Below are 19,710 nucleotides of genomic sequence, written 5' to 3' on the forward strand. Positions count from 1 at the left end.
ACATAAAAGGTACTCAATAAATATTATAGCTTGAATAAATAAAACAATGCCACTGAGAGCCTCAAGTGTCTGGAGTACTCTCAGATAACTGGCGTATTAGTTAGATGTTGCTCTTTAACAAACCACTTCCAAACTTAGGGGCCTAAAATAGTAACCTTTTATTATTTCTCATGAGCCTACAGGTCGGTGGGCCACTTCTACTCTGGGCTGGAAGTGGCTGATCTTAACTGGCTCATCAGTGATCAGCCAGTGGATTGGCTAGGCCGGGCTCATCTCAGATGACTTCAGCCCTCCTTCCCATGTCCTGCACATCCCTTCAGCAGGCTAAGCTGGGCTTGTTCTCATGGCAGTGCCAGAGGTCCAAGAAATGAGTGAAAATGCACATGTGCTTTTCCAAGCCTCTGATCCCATCCTGTTGGCCAAAGCATGTCACAGCATCAAGCCCAACATCATTTTGGGAGGGCCCTACTTAAACAAATGGCAAGAGTGATGCATGAAAAATTGGGCCGATATCTGCATGAATCCTCTATGATTGGGAATCCCGTAGATAAGTGTTTTGGGACAGTTCATCCAAATGACAGACATAAAATAATGAAATGTCAAATGACAGACATAAAATAATGAAATGTGTGGCCATCTCCTTACCACAGTTGATTCTAACCCAGTTGTTGAATTATTTGCATATCTCACTCAGTTCAGCACGGCTATCACTACGATGCACCCTTCTATGTCTCTGAGGACTTATAAGAGATCTAAATTTTTTAAAAAGAAAGAAACTGGACTGCTATCCAACAGTTCACAAAAATCAATTTCAGATATATCAAAGACCCAGAGGTAAAAGGCAAAATTTCAAAGCTTTCAAAATTAAATGGGGGTGGGGGAATCTCTTAATATCCTTAGAGTAGAAAAAATTCTTTAAAAAGACACAAAATGCACTATCTATATAGGACACATTTTCAAATCTAGGCATATTGAAATTGATAATTTTTGTTAATCAAAAGTTACCTCAAAGGGAATGTTTTTAAAAGTCATGATATGAGATAAAATATTTGTAGCACATGTAACCAACAAGTGACTAGAACCTGGGTACATAAAGAACTCCTGTAATCAGTGTTGTGCTGGAAGATGTTTAACAACTGACTCTCAGGCCCTAAAAGTCCTTACTTTTAGCATTTGCTTGTTTCCAGGACACAAACACTTCCATGTGGCCAATGTCAAGCCACTAATGTAAGGTCACCAAGTAGGACCTTGGGGATAGATGGTCGCAGTTGGCTCTAACAAGGCAGGCATAAAGCCATGCCCATGCACCCCGCAGGACACACAGGGTTCGTGGGAGGATCATTAGCAATGGGAAAAAATGAAAACAACCCGTGTGCCCATCAGCAACAAAATAAACTATAATCTCTATATATGATGTAATACAATTTCACAGCAGTAAAAACTAATGAATTATGGCTACACGTATCAATATGGACAAATCCCAAGAACTTCATGGAGAGAGAGAGCATCACAAAAGAATACACGTAACATAACTGCAATACTATAAAGTTCCTCATCTATACTAACAAAGACAGGGGTGTTTATCAGCAAAGTCAGTTTGGTGGTTGGAGAGAGAGGCAGGAGAGCAAGAGGGATATGATCTGAGCGTGGGTCAGGAGGACAGAGGGGCTATTCCACGCGACTGGAAATAGTTCGTTCTCAAACTGGGTGTGCGTGTGGAGGTGCTCACTGCATTGTTGCTGCTGAGACATACGCTTGCATTGGATAGATTCTTCCACGTGTGTATTTCAAATTTGGCTTCATCACAAGGCTTGTGGGGGAATGACAGAGCAGTGTATTAAGTATGACAGCTGAGGAAAGCCCCAGCAGCAGGGGACAGAGAGAGGGGCGCATGTTGTCAACTGGAGGTGGGGTGGTTGCGGGAGAAACGTCCAGGCTGCAAACTGAGTTGCGAATCACGGAGGGACTTAGGCCGCGAAGGGGCAGCACGGAGCCCTCCAGGCAGAGAAGCAGCCCCGCGGCCACCCTGATGCAGCGCGGACTCCTCCTGTCCAGTTCTCTGTCACACCTGCTGCCTTCCCCCAACTCCCTCCCCACTCCTGCATACATGGCCCGCATATCAGAGGCAGACAAAGAAGCAGCCAGAACTTAGCCAGTCTTCCTTCTTCATCTTCCTTCCTCCTAGTAAAACACACACACACACACACACACACACACACACACACACACACACACACAAATGGGCATCAGCCTTTCCTCTGGTTGTGCCTCTATTTCAGCTTGAGATTTTCACCTTTCATCACAAGGGTCTTCGCGGCAGAACGTGGCCGTCCCCACAACTGTCGGGGGTGTCGGGTTGGATCCCGCATTCGCTCCGCTGCTTGGCCTGCGCTTCAGCCTCTAGCGACCCAGCGGGACGGCGACTTTCGAGCCGCCTCGGCCTCCCGCCTCTACCGCGGGGCCGGGGCGACCCCAGGTCTGCACGGCCGACAGCTGCGTCCAGGGAGATGGGGCCGAGCCTCCCTGCGGAGCCCGTGCAGAACCGTGGGACGGAGGGCGGTGGGCCCCGCAGGAAGGGGGCGCAGTCTGGGACAGACCCCAGCACAGGCTCCTTCCGCCCTCCCGGGACAGCTCCGAAATCCCCGCCCTACGCCGGAGCTGCGGCTTGCAAAGCGCGGCTGGGCCTCCGGTCTTGCCCACAGTCTCCTATGCCCTAGGATGTCCCCTTGGGGGCCAGAGCCACTCCCAGCCCGCGGAGGGAAGAGGGGCCCTTCCTTCGCAGACCGAGGGCGGCAGCCTGTATGGGGGTACCTGCGCACGTGTAGCCCTGGGGAGAGCTCCTTTCCAAGAAAGAGGGACATTCATTTCCCTCTCCAAGGTAGCAGCGTTGAATGGCTTCTCCACAGCATTACTCAGTCCAACTAATGACGGGAAAAGGAGGGAAAAACCAGGGGGCCGAGCCGCAGCCGCTTGCCCACCTCCACCTAAAACGCAACCACAGCCCGAGCCGCCGGCGACCCTGACTCAGGCGGCCCCGGGCGCTCCCCACGCGCGCACCTGGAGCCACACCCGGGCCCTCGGGGCTCCATGGCAGCCCGGCGGCGCCTCCTTCGCGGAGAAGCCCCACTGCCAGGAGAACCACGGCCGTCGGGAGACGACGTCTGTATTTGTAGGGAGTGAAAGGAGGCGCCGAGTCCCCCACGTTTCATCACAGGATCTTCAGGGCAGAATTCGGAGGCACCTGTCACGATGGGAGCAGTCAGGGCTTTCCTGGCTTGGGGGCCTCTGGCTTAGGTGGGCTGGCAATGCCTCTCCTTTCATTCCTGGTAAACACGCTTGGCTGGAGCACTGAGGCCATGGGGCTGTTTCCTGTGAGCCACGGCTAGTTCTAAACTGTACTGATCGGGACACCTGCCACCAGATGAGAAATTAATAAAATGTGGTTACCAGGGGATTGCTTCTCTGCTCTAGCTGTGAACGGGGTCCTCAGCGGCCTGCACGTCCGCGCCTCTCCAGACTGAGACCAAAGACTCCCCCGCCACCGTCGGCAGCTCGCGAACTTAGACTTCAGACCCTCTGCCGCACTGCAATAGATAAAGAGACCATGGTGGGGATACCTTTTAAATGATTTAAATGTGTCCTTCCTTCTCCTGCACACACACGTCCTCCTGAACTGGACACCTGGCCAGGCCAAGGAAAAAGGAGAAGCTCTTTTGTAAGGTGGCAGGGACGCACTCCCTTAGCTAGAGACAGGCTTCTAGGTGGCTCCCCTGCTACTAGTAGAACACGTAGGGTTATCTGCTAAAGGATGGGACCTGCTACATTGAAGCCAATCTTCTCTGAGCAAGACTCAATTTATTTTTTTCTTAATTACAACACATGAAAATTTTAGGTCACCAAGAAACACCAGTCAAAGGGTTTCATTTTCTCTTTATGGCGTATTTATTACAATTCAGAAGAAAATGGCCAACTAGAAAACAAATATGTAACACGTATCACAGACTGTCAAATATCTTTTTTTTTTTTTTAGACAAGGTCTCACTCTGTGACCAGGCTGGAGTGCAGTGGTGTGATCTTGGCTCACTGCAGCCTTGAACTCCCAGGTTTAAGCGATTCTCCCACCTCAGCCTCCTGAGTAGCTGGGACTATGGCATGCACCACCACACCTGAGTAATTTTTATATTTTTTTGTAGAGACCAGGGTTTCGCCATGGGCCCAGGCTGGATTTTTTTCTTTCTATATAAGAAAACTTGGCAAAGGGTATGGACAGACAGGAAATCCAGCCGGATCTTGAGCATAAAAAAGATGCTCCACCACACTGGTAATAAGAAAACTATACTTTAAAACTACAAGATACTATTTTCCAGTCTCAGATTGGCCAAGTTCAAAAATAGGAGAGTGGCTTGTGTCTGGGAGGCTGTGGGTTCTGCACTCTCACTCATTACTGTCCATATGCCCCCTGGGGAGATGGCATGGCAGGCAGTTTACCTTCCAAAGATAACAGTGCACACACTCTTTAACAAAGCAATTCTGCTCCTTTGTCCTACAGACTTGCCTGCATATGAAATGGCCTGCCAGTGAGGATGTGCACTGCAACATGGTTTCCAGTAGCGAATATGCAACCAACCTACATCTCCATAAATAAGAGATGGGTGAGATAGTGATGCATCCACAGAACCATAAGTAGCCATGAAAAAAATGAATGTCTTTATATGATCTAATATGCAGATATCTCTAAGAAATATTATTAAAGGAAATGCAAGGTGCAGAACTGTGGGTACACCTACCACTAATGTAAAACACTAAAAAGCATTGTGTAAGGATATAAAAGAGGTTGCTCATAGTGTTCTTTCCAGGGAAAGAAAATGGGATGACTGTGGGAGAAGGGTTGGAGGAGACTTAACTTTCACTTTCAAATTTTTTGCTGTGTTCATACTTTGTCTATTCAAAAAAATTAACAAATAAAAATGCATTTAAAAATTACAGGCCAGTATTACCTACAGTTTCCAGCCTTCTGTGTAAAAGCAGATGTATTCACATTCTCCAGAGAAACAGAACCACTAAGGTATCAATATTTCCATATCTCTATATCTGTCTATATATAGAGATTTATTATAAGGAATTGGAGGCTGAGAAATCCAGACCCCAGGCAGCAAATAGTGGTATGTGACTTGCCTTCATCAACAGAAAATGCTGGAAGTGATATTTTGGGGTTTACAATTCCAGTCTTTAGAGAATTGTTAGCTTCTGCTTCTCCTCTTCTAGAGTCCAGACAAGGTAAGGTGTTAAACTGTACTGAGACAGCCATGCTATGAGGAAGCCCAAGTTATCCATATGGAGAGAGAGACCACATAAGGGAGCACTGAGGTGCTAGACTTATGGGTGGAGACTTATTGGACCCTCTAGCCTAGCTCAGCTCCATATTTGCAGTCCATGCCATGAGGTGGAGCAGAAGAGCTGCCCGGCCAAGCCCTGCCCAAACTCTCAACCCACAGAATTGTGAGAAACAATAAATTGTTGTCTTAAACCACTAAATTTTGGAATGTTTTGTTGCATAGCAATAGGTTTGTCCCTAACATACTGGATGTCACAAGGTGACAGTTCCTTTACAAGGACAGCCGAGTGACCACCCCTTGGGAAACAAATACTTGCATTCCTTTATCATGTTACTGAGGCGACATCTAATTGTATTCTTCTTTTTACCTTAAAAGATGCTAATGGGTGGTTTACTCCTTGATCTTTTATGGAAGCAAGCACAGCATCAAACAGCAAGGGGCTTCTAATAGGGGATTTGCAGATGGCCAGCCTATCTCAGAATAGGACACAAAGATCTTGGGGGTACCTTGTTTAGGATTCAGCCAGTAGTCCTTGTGAATCCTATATACTTGCTATGAAAAGGAAAAATTGGCATGTCAATTTGAGGTCAAAATGGTGGATACGAAGCAGGACTAACTTGCAGCTCCCACTGAGACAGACAGAGCAGCATGTGGAGATTCACATCATGGACTACCTCAGGAACATACCAAAGCCGAGAGACTCCACAGACCCCTTGAAAGAGGTGGATTGCCACTGCAGGCTCTGTGGGACAGCTGAGGAAACTGCCAGTCTGTTTGCTTTCTCAGCTGGAAGGCTTGTAGCCTGCGGCAAGTTCTCAGCCCTGCTCACTGGCTGCCTGGAAATAAACTCAGTGCTGTTGGGGGACCACGGTGGGAGTGAGATCAGCCTTTTGGGCTGTGGGCTGTGGGCTGCATGGCAGCTGGGTGACACCTGTGGCTACCAGCTTTCCCCCACTTCCCTGGCAACCTGTGTGATGCAGCAGAAGCAGCCATAATCCCCTTGGTAACATAACTCCATTGGCCTGGGAACCACACCTCCACCCCCTAAAGCAGCAGCAGCAGGCCCCGCACAAGGAGAGTCTGAGCTCAGACATGCCTAACCCTGACCAGACCTGATGGTCTTTCTCTACCTGCCCTGGTAACAGAAGACAAAAGACATAATCTCTTGGGAACTCTATGGCCCTGCCTACCGCCTGACCTTAGGGCAAGCTGATATCCTCCCTATACTACTGCAGCTGATGTGCTCTTAAAAGCATCACCTCCTGGCTGGAGGCCAAGCAAAACAAAACTAGCACCTTTTGTTGTTGTTGTTGTCATTGTTGTTGAGACAGAGTTTCACTCTTGTTGCCCAGACTGGAGTGCAATGGCATGATCTCAGCTCACTGCAACCTCTGCCTCTCAGGTTCAAGCTATTCTCCTGCCTCAGCCTCCCAAAGTAGCTGGGATTACAGCTGCCCACCACTATGCCAAGCTAATTTTTTTGTATTTTTAGTTGAGACAGGGTTTCACCATGTTGGCCAGGCTGGTCTTGAACTCCTGACCTCAGGTGATCCACCCCTCTCGGCCTCCTGAAGTCCTGGGATTACAGGTGTGAGCCACCACACCCAACCAAACCTAGCACACTTAATAAAAATACAACCAAGGACCCTCACAGAGTTCAACCTCACAGAGTCCAGGTGCTGGTATCCACAGCTGAGAGACCTAAAGACGGATCACATCACAGGACTCTTTGCAGACACTCCTCAGTACTAGCCCAGAGGCTGGTAGCTCTTCTGGGTGGCTAGATCTAGAAGAGAAATACCAATCACTGCAATTTGGCTCTCAGGAAGTCCTATTCCAAGGGTAAGGGGGAGAGCACCACATCAAGGTAGCACCCCGTGGGACAAAGGAATCTAAACAGCAGCACCTGAGTCCCAGATCTTCCCTCTGACATAGCCCACACAAATGAGAAGGTACTGGAAAAACAATTCTGGTAATACAACAAAACAACGTTCTTTAACACCCCCAAAAGATCACACTAACTTACCAGCAATGGATCCAAACCAAAATGAAATCCCTGAACTGCCAGGAAAAAGAGTTCAGAAGGTCAGTCATTAAGCTAATCAAGGAGGCACCAGAGAAAGGTGAAGTCCAACTTAAAGAAATTTTAAAAAATGATATAGGATATATGATAAATATCATAAAAATGATATAGGATGTATCTTTTTTTATATCATATAAACCTGTCACATATAGGATATGTGACAGGTTTTCTTTCATATGTTACCTGATACTTTTGCCTCATAACTCTTTTTTTTTTAATTATTGTTATACTTTAAGTTTTAGGGTACATGTGCACAATGTGCAGGTTTGTCACATATGTATCCATGTGCCATGTTGGTGTGCTGCACCCATTAACTCGTCATTTAGCATTAGGTATATCTCCTAATGCTATCCCTCCCCGCTCCCCCCACCCCACAACAGTCCCCAGAGTGTGATGTTCCCCTTCCTGTGTCCATGTGTTCTCATTGTTCAATTCCCACCTATGAGTGAGAACATGCAGTGTTTGGTTTTTTGTCCTTGCGATAGTTTACTGAGAATGATGTTTTCCAGTTTCATCCATGTCCCTACAAAGGACATGAACTCATCATTTTTTATGGCTGCATAGTATTCCATGGTGTATATGTGCCACATTTTCTTAATCCAGTCTATTATTGTTGGACATTTGGGTTGGTTCCAACTCTTTGCTATTGTGAATAGTGCCGCAATAAACATACGTGTGCATGTGTCTTTATAGCAGCATGATTTATAGTCCTCTGGGTAAATACCCAGTAATGGGATGGCTGGGTCAAATGGTATTTCTAGTTCTAGATCCCTGAGGAATCGCCACACTGACTTCCACAATGGTGGAACTAGTTTACAGTCCCACCAACAGTGTAAAAGTGTTCCTATTTCTCCACATCCTCTCCAGCACCTGTTGTTTCCTGACTTTTTAATGATCGCCATTCTAACTGGTGTGAGATGGTATTTCATTCTGGTTTTGATTTGCATTTCTCTGATGGCCAGTGATGATGAGCATTTTTCATGTGTTTTTTGGCTGCATAAATGTCTTCTTTTGAGAAGTGTCTGTTCATGTCCTTTGCCCACTTTTTGATGGGGTTGTTTGTTTTTTTCTTGTAAATTTGTTTGAGTTCATTGTAGATTCTGGATATTAGCCCTTTGTCAGATGAGTAGGTTGAGAAAATTTTCTCCCACTTTGTAGGTTGCCTGTTCACTCTGATTGTAGTTTTTTTTGCTGTGCAGAAGCTCTTTAGTTTAATTAGATCCCATTTGTCAATTTTGGCTTTTGTTGCCATTGCTTTTCGTGTTTTAGACATGAAGTCTTTGCCCATGCCTATGTCCTGAATGGTAATGCCTAGGTTTTCTTCTAAGGTTTTTATGGTTTTAGGTCTAACATGTAAGTCTTTAATCCATCTTGAATTAATTTTTGTATAAGGTGTAAGGAAGGGATCCAGTTTCAGCTTTCTACATATGGCTAGCCAGTTTTCCCAGCACCATTTATTAAATAGGGAATCCTTTCCCCATTGCTTGTTTTTGTCAGGTTTGTCAAAGATCAGATAGTTTTAGATATGCGGTGTTATTTCTGAGGGCTCTGTTCTGTTCCATTGTTCTATATATCTGTTTTGGTACCAGTACCATGCTGTTTTGGTTACTGTAGCCTTGTAGTATAGTTTGAAGTCAGGTAGCGTGATGCCTCCAGCTTTGTTCTTTTGGCTTAGGATTGACTTGGCGATGCAGACTCTTTTTTGGTTCCATATGAACTTTAAAGTAGTTTTTCCCAATTCTGTGAAGAAAGTCATTGGTAGCTTGATGGGGATGGCATTGAATCTATAAATTACCTTGGGCAGTATGGCCATTTTCACGATATTGATTCTTCCAACCCATGAGCATGGAATGTTCTTCCATTTGTTTGTATCCTCTTTTATTTCATTGAGCAGTGGTTTGTAGCTCTCCTTGAAGAGGTCCTTCATGTCCCTTGTAAGTTGGATTGCCTCATAACTCTTAAGATTCTTTCCTTCACCTTGACTAGATAATCTGATGAATGTGTGCCAAGGTAAAGATCTTTTTGTGATGAATTTCCAAGGTTTTCTTTGAGCTTCTTGTATTTGGATGTCTAGGTCTCAAGCAAGGCCAGGGAAGTTTTCCTTGATTGTTCCCTCAAATATGTTTTTTAAACTTTTAGATTTCTTTTCTTCCTCAGGAACATCAATTATTCTTATATTTTGTCAATTAACAAAGCAAGCATGAGTAGCTATTCTTACATCAGACAAAACAAACTTTAAAGCAGCAGCAGTTAAAAAAGACAAAGAGAGACATTATATAATGATGAACAGACTAGCCCAACAGGAAAATATAACAATACTAAATATAATGCACCTAACACTGGAGCTCCCAGATTTATAAAACAATTACTACTAGACCTAAGAAATGAGATAGACAGCAACACAATAATAGTGGGGGACTTCAATACTCCACAGACAGCACTAGTCAGGTCATCAAGACATAAGGTCAACAAAGAAACAATAGACTTAAACTATACCCTAGAACAAATGGACTTAACAGATATTTACAGAAGATTCTACCCAACAAGTGCAGAATATACATTCTATGCATCAGCACATGGAATATACTCTAAGATAGACCATATGATAGGCCACAAAACAAGTCTCAATAAATTTAAGAAAATAGAGATTATATCAAGTACTCTCTCAGACCACAGTGGAATAAAATTGGAAATCAACTCCAAAAGGAACCCTCAAAACCATGCAAATACACAGAAATTAACCTGCTCCTGAATGATCTTTGGGTCAACAATGAACTCAAGATGAAAATAACAAATTCATTGAACTCAACAATAATAGTGACACAACCTATCAAAACCTCTGGGATACAGCAAACGCAGTGCTAAGAGGAAAGGTCAGAAGTTCAGAGTGTTAAATGCCTACATCAAAAATTCCGAAAGGGCACAAATAGATAATCTAAGGTCACACCTCGAGGAACTAGAGAAATAAGAACAAACCAAACTCCAACCCAGCAGAAGAAAAGAAATAACCAAGATAAGAGCAGTACTAAATGAAATTGAAACAACAACAAAAAATACAAAAGATAAATGGAACAAAAAGCTGGTTCAAAAGATAAATAAAACTGATAGATCATTAGTGAGATTAACCAACAAAAGAAGAGAGAAGATCTAAATAAGCTCAATCAGAAACGAAACAAGAGATATTACCACTGATACCACAGAAATACAAAAGATCCTTCGAGGGTACTATCAACACCTTTACACGCATAAACTAGAAAACCTAGATGAGATGAATACACTCCTGGAAATATACAACCCTCCTTGAATAAACCAGGAAGAAACAGAAACTCTGAACAGATCCATAACAAGGAGCGAGATTGAAATGGTATCTAAAAAGTTACCAACAAAAAAAAAAGGTCTGGGACCAGATGAATTCACAGCTAAATTATATCAGACATTCCAACAAGAATTGGTACCAATCCTATTTACACTATTCCAAAAGACAGAGAAAGAAGGAATCCTCCCTAAATCATTCCGTGAATCCAGTATCACCTTCATACCAAAACCAGGAAAGGAAATAACAAATAGAGAAAACTACAGATCAATATCCCTGATGAACATAGATGCGAAAATCCTCAACAAAATACTAGCTAACCGAATCCAACAGCATATCAAAAAGATAATCCAGCATGATCAAGTGGGTTTCATACTAGGGATGCAGGGATGGTTTAATACAGGCAAGTCAATAAATGTGATACACCACATAAACAGAATTAAAAACAAAAACCACATGATCATCTCAATACACACAGAAAAAGCATTTGACAAAATCCAGCATCTGATTAAACGCTCAAATGATTAAAACCCTCAGCAAAATTCACATACAAAGGATATACTTCACTGTAATAAAATAAAATATTATCACTGTAATAAAAGCCATCTATGACAAATCCACAGCAAACATACTACTGAATGGGAAAAAGTTGAAAGCATTCCCTCTGAGAACTGGAACAAAACAAGGATGCCCACTCTTACCAATCTATTCAACATAGTACTGGAAGTTCTACCCAGAACATTCAGACAAAAGAAAAGAATAAAGGGCATCCAAATCGGTAAAGAGGACGTCAAACTGTCACTGTATGCTGATGACACGATCATATACCTAGAAAACTCTAAGGCTCATCCAAAATGCTCCTAGAACTGGCAAATGAATTCAGCAAAGCTTCAGAATACAAAATTAATGTACCCAAATGAATAGCTCTGCTATACGCCAACAGCGACCAAGCTGAAAATCAAATCAAGAACTCAATTCTTTTTACAATAGGTGCAAAAAACAAAAATAAAATACCTAGGGCTATACCTAACCAAGGAGGTGAAAGACCTCTACAAGGAAAACTACAACACACTGCTGAAAGAAATCATAGATGACACACAAATGGAAACACATCCCATACTCATGAGTGAGTAGAATCAATATTGTGAAAATGACCATGCTGTCAAAAGCAATCTGTAGATTCAATGCAATTCCCCTCAGAATATCATCATCATTCTTCACAGAACTAGGAAAAAAATCCTAAAATTCAAATGAAACGGAAAAAGACCACAGAGAGCCAAAGCAAGACTAACCAACAACAACAACAAAATCTAGAGGAATCACATTACCCAACTTCAAACTATACTACAAAACTATAGTTACCAAAACAATATGGTACTGGTATAAAAATAGGCACATAGACCAATGGAACAGAATAGAGAACCCAGAAATACAGCCAAATAATTACAGTCAACTGATCTTTGACAAAGCAAACAAAAACATAAAGTGGGGAAAAGACACCCTATTCAACAAATGTTGCTGGGATAATTGGCAAGCCATATGAAGCTGAATGAAACTGGATCCTCATCTCTCACCTTACACAAAAATCAACTCAAGATGGATCAAAGTCTTAAATCTAAGACCTGAAACCATAAAAATTCTAGAACATAACATTGGGAAAACCTTTGTAGACATTGGCTTAGATATAGACTTCATGACCAAGAACCCAAAAGCAAATGCAACAAAACCAAAGATAAATAGATGAAACTGAATTAAACTAAAAAGCTTCTGCACAGCAGAAGAAACAGCCAGCAAAATAAACAGACAACACACAGAGTGGGAGGAAATCATCACAATCTATACTTCTGACAAAGGACCGATAACTAGAATCTGCAAGGAACTCAAACAAATCAGCAGGAAAAAACAAACAAACAAACAAACACCCCAAAATTGGGCAAAGGACATGAATAGACAATTCTCAAAAGAAGATATACAAATGGCCAAAAAACATTTGAAAAATGCTCAGTATCACTAATTATCAGGGAAGTGTGAATAAAAACCACAATGCAATACCACCTTACTCCTGCAAGAATGGCCATAATCAAAAAATCAAAAAATAGATGCTGGCATGGATGTGGTGAAAAGGGAACACTTTTACACTGTTGGTGGGAATGTAAACTAGTACAATCACTATGGAAAACAGTGTGGAGATTCCTTAAAAAACTGAAAGTAGATCTACCGTTTGATCCAGCAATCCCACTCCTGGGTACCCATCCAGAGGAAAGTAAGTCATTATATGAAAAAGATACTTGCACACGCATGTTTATAGCAGTACAATTTGCAATTACAAAACGTGGAACCAGCTCAAATATCCATCAATCAATGAGTGGATAAAGAAAATGTGATATATATGTATATATACCATGGAATATGACTCAGCCATAAAAAGGAACAAAATAATGGCATTCGCAACAAACTGGATGGAGTTGGAGACGATTATCATAAGTGAAGTAACTCAGGAATGGAAAACCAAATATCATATGTTCTCGCTCGTAAGTGGGAGCTAAGCCATGAGGATGCAAAGGCATAAGAATGATACAATGGACTTTGGAGCCAAGGAAAAGGGTGGTGGGGATGGGGGATAAAACTCAACACTCTGGGTACAGTGTACACTGCTTGGGTGATGGGTGCACCAAAATCTTAGAAATCACCACTAAAGAACTTATTCATGTACAATAAATAAATAAATAAAAATTAACAGGGGGAAAATTGGTACATTGAATGTCAGGGGGCCTCGGGCAACGCTGCCCTGAGGCAGAACCCCCTGCTCCCCGACCAAGACACAGTGCCCTCCCCAACCCTATCAAGCAGCTGGCCCTGAAGGAATAGAGTACACCTGAGGGGCCCAGGCAGGAGGCTGGAGCTTAGGGTGTAGGAGAGGAGCCAAGAGGTTGTGAAGACAGAGTAGCTGCAGGGGAGGTGCAGACTCCACCACCTGAAGGGTGCCTGCAGGGGCCTGAGAGCCAAGACCAAGGCTCTGCACCATGGGTGGCCTCCTGCATCTCCCACCATGTGGACTCTGCACAGGTTGGATTATATCCCTTCAACCTGAAGAGCTGCCTTAACATTTTTTGGGATTCCATGTTTGTGCTGACAACACCACCCCTTCCTTCCCCAACACTGGGCATGGTGCCCAGCTTGGACCATGGGTTGTCAATCAATGAGTGGATGATCAGCCCTCAGGCCAAGTCCTCCCACACCCTGTGTTTGTGAATACAATGTTATTGATCAAGGCAGTGCACATTGATGAAACTGTTGTCCACACCTGCCTTCACGCTGTAACGGCAGGGTTGAGTTGTTGTAACAGAGACCGTGTGGTAGCAAAGCCTGAAATATTTACCTTCTAGCTCTTTATAGAAAGGATTGTCATTCCTGAGGAAATCAATAGGAAGGAAACTATTCCAGTTTCTAAAAATGTGAGTGTTTTGTGTGGTGAAAGAGACCATACATTTCTAAGAGAAATGATAGAGATAGACTGGAGAAAATACTTGCAACATATGCATTTACAAAATTAATAACTCCTGGCTGGGTGTGGTGGCTCACGCCTATAATCCCAGCACTTTGGGAGGCCGAGGCAGCTGAATCACTTGAACCCGGGAGGTGGAGGTTGCGGAGAGCCGAGATTGTGCCACTACACTCCAGCCTGGGCAACAGAGCAAGACTCTGTCTCAAAAAAAAAATTTAATAACTCTAATATTCCAAGGCTTCTACAAATTAATAAGAAAAAGGCAAACACAACAGAATAGAAAAATAGAAAAATGGGCAAAGGAATTGAACAGAAAAAGCACACCAAATACAAATGATTTACGAATTCATGAGAGACAAATGTCATAAGTTATTAAGAAAACAGAAATGTCACAGTGTTTTTCACTCACATTGATAGTATTGAGTCTTGATAAGGATGAAGGGAACGCTGTGCCTTTGGGAGAAGCATCAATGAGCACACTTGTTTTGGAGAGGGTAATCTATCTAAACTAACATTAAATTTTTAAAAAATGCATATCTTTTGCTAGATAGTGTCATTTCTAGATGTCTAATCTATAGAAATAGTCATACAAGTTCAAAAATAAATGCAGAATGATTGTCATCCTATCATTACATGAGATAACATTTTTTTAGAGAAAACCTGAACACCAATTAATGGAAAATGTTACATAAATTATAATGCATACATTTTGTAAAATAGGCAGTTATTAAAAGGAATGAAATGCATCAATATTTTCTAAATGGAATAACTACTAAGATACATTGTTGAGCAAAAAAGCAAGTTGAAAAACATTATGAATTGCATGATTGCATTCTAAAACATAAAATCTGTGTATGTGTGTACACATGTGTGTGTATGTGTGCATGTGTATGTGTTCTAGGGAAAGGAGCGATGGCCACCTAACTCCTTCACTGGTGTATGGTGGGCAGGGTTGCTGCTCTATAAGGTAAGATATTGGTTTGGCTGCCTTAGCAAAGATCAAAATAACAGTGACTTAAACAATAAAGAAGTTTGGTTCTCCCTCTCGTTAAAGTCTGGATTGGTAGAAGGGCCAGAGGTCAAAGTTTCCGGAGTCCTACCTGTTTCATCACTGTGCCATTCTGTCAGTGCATCTCCGCTCCACACAGTTGCAGCTGGAGGGCCATGACCTGGGCAGCAGGAAGGGGGAATGTGGAGGAAAGGACAGATAGGCCCTGTGGAAGGCATGACCCAGAGTTGTACACATGATTTAAATCACCTTCTTTTGGCCAAAACACAGTCACGTGGCCACACCATGTAGGCTGGGAAAAAAAGCAGTCCTTGGCTAGGCAGCCCCATGACCAGCTAAAATGTAGAGGGGTCTGTTATTAAAAGGAAAACAGGAGAAGTCAATATTGGGGGATAATGAGTAGTCTCTTCCCGTGGATGTCCTGCTGTCTTCCTTGCCAACAGAAAATCATAAAATCCACGATGGAGAAACAGCAGACCGTTTATGACAGAATCCGATTTGTCTACAATACACTTATCCACAACAGTAACAGGCAACAGAAGATGGAAAACTATATTTGCAAAGTAATGAGAGAAACCAGTGTGAGCATAGCATTCTACATTATGCAAATGATCATTTAAGAGGAAGGGAAAGATAAAAACATTTCAGAGCAAGACAGTGAGAATTGGCCAGGCACGGTGGCTCATGCCTTTAATCCCAGCATTTTGGGAGGCCAAAGCAGGAGGATTGCTTGAGCCCAGGAGTTTGAGACCAGCCTGGGCAACTTGGTGAAATCCTGTCTGTATTCAAAACAAAACAAAACAGAAAAAAAAAAGGTAGTGAGAATGTACCATTAATAGACATGTGCTGAAAGAACTGCTAACAGATGTACTATATTTCAGGCAGAAGGAAATTGAACACAGAAGGAACTGAGGTGCAAGAAGTAATGGTATAGAAGAACACTGGAAATATATGGTATTTCTAGAACACTTTAGCTGAATCCTCAGTAATAATAAACGTAATAGTTCTGAATGTATAAAAGTAAGTTGGAAAGTTCCAGCTGGAAAAAGATGGCTTAGACTAGTTTTCCTTGCACCTTCCCTCTACACACAGCTATAAACCCTAGAATAATGCAAGAGGCAACCAAAGGAGAACTCTTATAGGTGTTAACAGGAAAGTGAACTGGTTTGGGCCTCAGGGATGGATGAAGTGCAGCTGCAGGGAATCTTATTTCCCCTTACCAGATGGAGGACAGTGACCCAGGTCCAGTGTTTCCCATCCCCAATACAGTGACAGAAGGCAGCCGAGGAAGCCTCATTCCTGTCCTGGAACTACAGGAGTCCCGCCTACAGCACCAGGTGTATTCATCTTCTGTTGTTGCTATAACAAAATTACCACAACTTAGTGGCTTAAGTAACTACACATTTATTATTTTCCAGTTGTGGAGGTCAGAGGTCTCAAACTGGTCTCGCTGGGCAAAACTCAAGGTCTGCAGGGCTGTATTCCCTTTGGAGCTCTATTGGGGAATCCATTCCCTTGTCATTTCCAGCTTTAGAGGCTGCCCACACCCCTTGGCTAGTGGCCTCTTCTTCCATCTCCAAGCCAGCCAGATCAGGTTGAGTCCTGCTCATTCTTCCATCTCTTATTTTCTCTCTACTGCCTTCACCTTCCATTAACAAGAACCCTTGTGATTACATTGGATGCTTGTGATTACACTACAGAATCCAAGATGACCACCCCATCTCAAGGTCAACTAATTAACACCTTAATTCTGTTTGCAATCTTTGTCATTACCATAACATATTCATGGGTTCTGGGATAAGGGGTAGACATTTTTATGGAGGCATTAGTCTGCTTACCACAGACTGCCCTCTGGCCCCCAAAGACACACATCTATCCCATAAGCAAAATGCATTCCACTCCAAGATTCCCAGCCTTATCAACCCATTAAAGTAACAACTGAAAGTCCAAAATCTCATCTAACTTTTAGATTAGCTCAAAAGTGCCAAAATGCATCATCCAAGGCTCTGGGAGTGATCCATCCTGGGGCACAATTCTTCTTCATCTGTGAACCTGGGAAATTCAAGAAACAAGTTATCTACTCCCAAAATACAAAGGTGAGGCAGGCATGGGATAACAGTGATAGATATTTCCATTCAAAAAGAGAAGAGAAAGAAAAAGGAGTCGCCGGTCCCAATCAATTTCAAAATCAAGCCAGGCTCATTCCATTTTGTTTCAAGGCTTGAGAATAATTCTCTCTGGCTCAAGACTCAGACCCCCCTGAGCTAGTGGCTCTGCCCTTGGAGTCATCCTTCCTTTTTCTTGAAGGGTATCACATGCTTACAGCTGAGTAGTTTTATCATCACATTTCTTGCCTGTAGAATTTGAGGGTGGGGGGTGGTCTAACAGCCCTTTTTCATTTTGCATTCTCTCTGCACTTTTCTCTCCAAGCTGGCAGTGTTTCTGTTGGTATAATATCCTCAAGAGCCTTGTGAGTCTCCCATGTTTGTCACAGGGATTCACACCATTGGATAAGAGACTCATCTAAGGATCTTTCATAGAGTTCAGTACCATCTGCAAGGGAGATATACCAGGATCCCACCATCAATAAGTGGGCAAGAGAAGTGCTCACCTCCTCCGCAGCCTGAAACTCCCCTCTCCCATCAAGAAACAGCAGGCCAGGTGGAGAAGGCATTGGCAGAGGGCATCCTGTCATAAGTACTTCCTCTGGGAAGACTGTCTGTGCCCTATAAGCAGAAGAGATCCTGCCACAAGGGCCCAGCTTGGAAAGCCTCTGTTTTTGTGTGTGGGCCTGGGTCTTCCCACCCCACTGAGTGACACCAGGCCAACAAACCTATGGAAATACTTTCAGCCCTCTGGGCAGCAACAGCAGGGACCAGTGAAGAGCCTAGCAGCACCAGCTAAACCAAACAGGTGAAAATGACACCACAAAGTTTCAGAAAATTAAACTGTTATTGGAACCATGGCCCACAAAAGTAGGTCATTACTCACATACTAAGCCTTAACAGGGTGATTGCCTTGCTACAATAGAAAATTTAAATAGAAATCAGTCTCCTAACAGAAGAAACAAAATGTCCAGAATACAATAACATACCAAGAACCAGGAAAGCAACAACTTGAATGAGAAAAGACAATCAAATAACATCAACATAGAGATGAATTAGATATTGAAATATTCTGGGAAGGACTTTACAGGAGCCATCATAAAAATGCTTCAAAAATTAATTACAGGGGCCAGGCACGGTGGCTCACACCTGTAATACCAGAACTTTGGGAGGCCGAGGCGGGCGGATCACCTGAGTTCAGGAGTTCAAGACCAGCCTGGCCAATGTGGTGAAACCCCGTCTCTACTGAAAATACAAACATTAGCCTGGCGTAGTGGCAGGTGCCTGTAATCTCAACTACTCTGGAGGGTGAGGTGGGAGAATCTCTTGAACACAGGAGGTGGAGGTTGTAGTGAGCAGAGATCGTGCCACTGCACTCCAGCCTGGATGACAAGAGGGAAACTTCATCTCAAAAAAAAAAAATTAATTACAAATGAAAAAATAGAAAGTATCAGCAAAAAGTAGAAGTTACAAATTTGTTGGGTTAAATTACATTAATAGATTTTATGATGTAGAACCATCATTTATTGCATTGTAAAAATACAATAAAATAAATTAAAAACTTGCTGAATGAGCTCAATAGTAGAATGGAGATGACAAAGCATAAAATCTGTGAATATGAGAACAGATCAGTAGCACTTGCTCATCATGTGAATAACATCATTAAGAATAACAGAAAAAAATAGTCTGAAAAAAATGAACAGAGCCTCAGGGACCTTGTTATATTTAAAAAAAAAAATCTGACTTCCATACTATCAGAGCCTAATAAGGAGAGAAAAATGAGTTGGAAGAATATTTGAAGAAATAATTCCCATTTTGATTAAAGATATATATCTACAGATTCAAGAAACTGTGATAATCACAAACAAGATAAACCCAAAGAAATCCATACCAAGACACATCATCATTAAACTTAATAAAACTAAAGACAAAAAAAAATTGAAAACAACCAGAAAAAACGATATCTTAACCTACAAGTGTCGTTTGAATAAGAGTGGATTTCTTATTTGAAACCATGGATGATAAATATCTTATAAAACATAAAGTAGAACATATTTTACATAGAATATAGTCTCATAAAAATAAAATGTAAAAGAAAAATCTCGTTGTAGGAGATTTGTTACGGGAATTGGTTATTATGGAGGCCTAGAAGTTCCACAATCTCCCATACGCAAGCTGGAGCACCAGGAAAGCTGGTGGTGTCATTTAGTCTCAGGCCCAAGGCCTGAGAACCAGGCACTCCCGTGTTCAAGGGAGGGAGAAGAGGGATGTCCCAGGGGAGGGAAGGAGGAAGAAAATTTGCCCTTCTCCCACCTTTTTGTTCTATCAGGTCCTCAACAGAGATGGGAAGATGCCCACC

Source organism: Nomascus leucogenys, chromosome 18 (assembly GCF_006542625.1).
Source record: "Nomascus leucogenys isolate Asia chromosome 18, Asia_NLE_v1, whole genome shotgun sequence".
In the NCBI taxonomy this organism is placed as follows: domain Eukaryota; kingdom Metazoa; phylum Chordata; class Mammalia; order Primates; family Hylobatidae; genus Nomascus; species Nomascus leucogenys.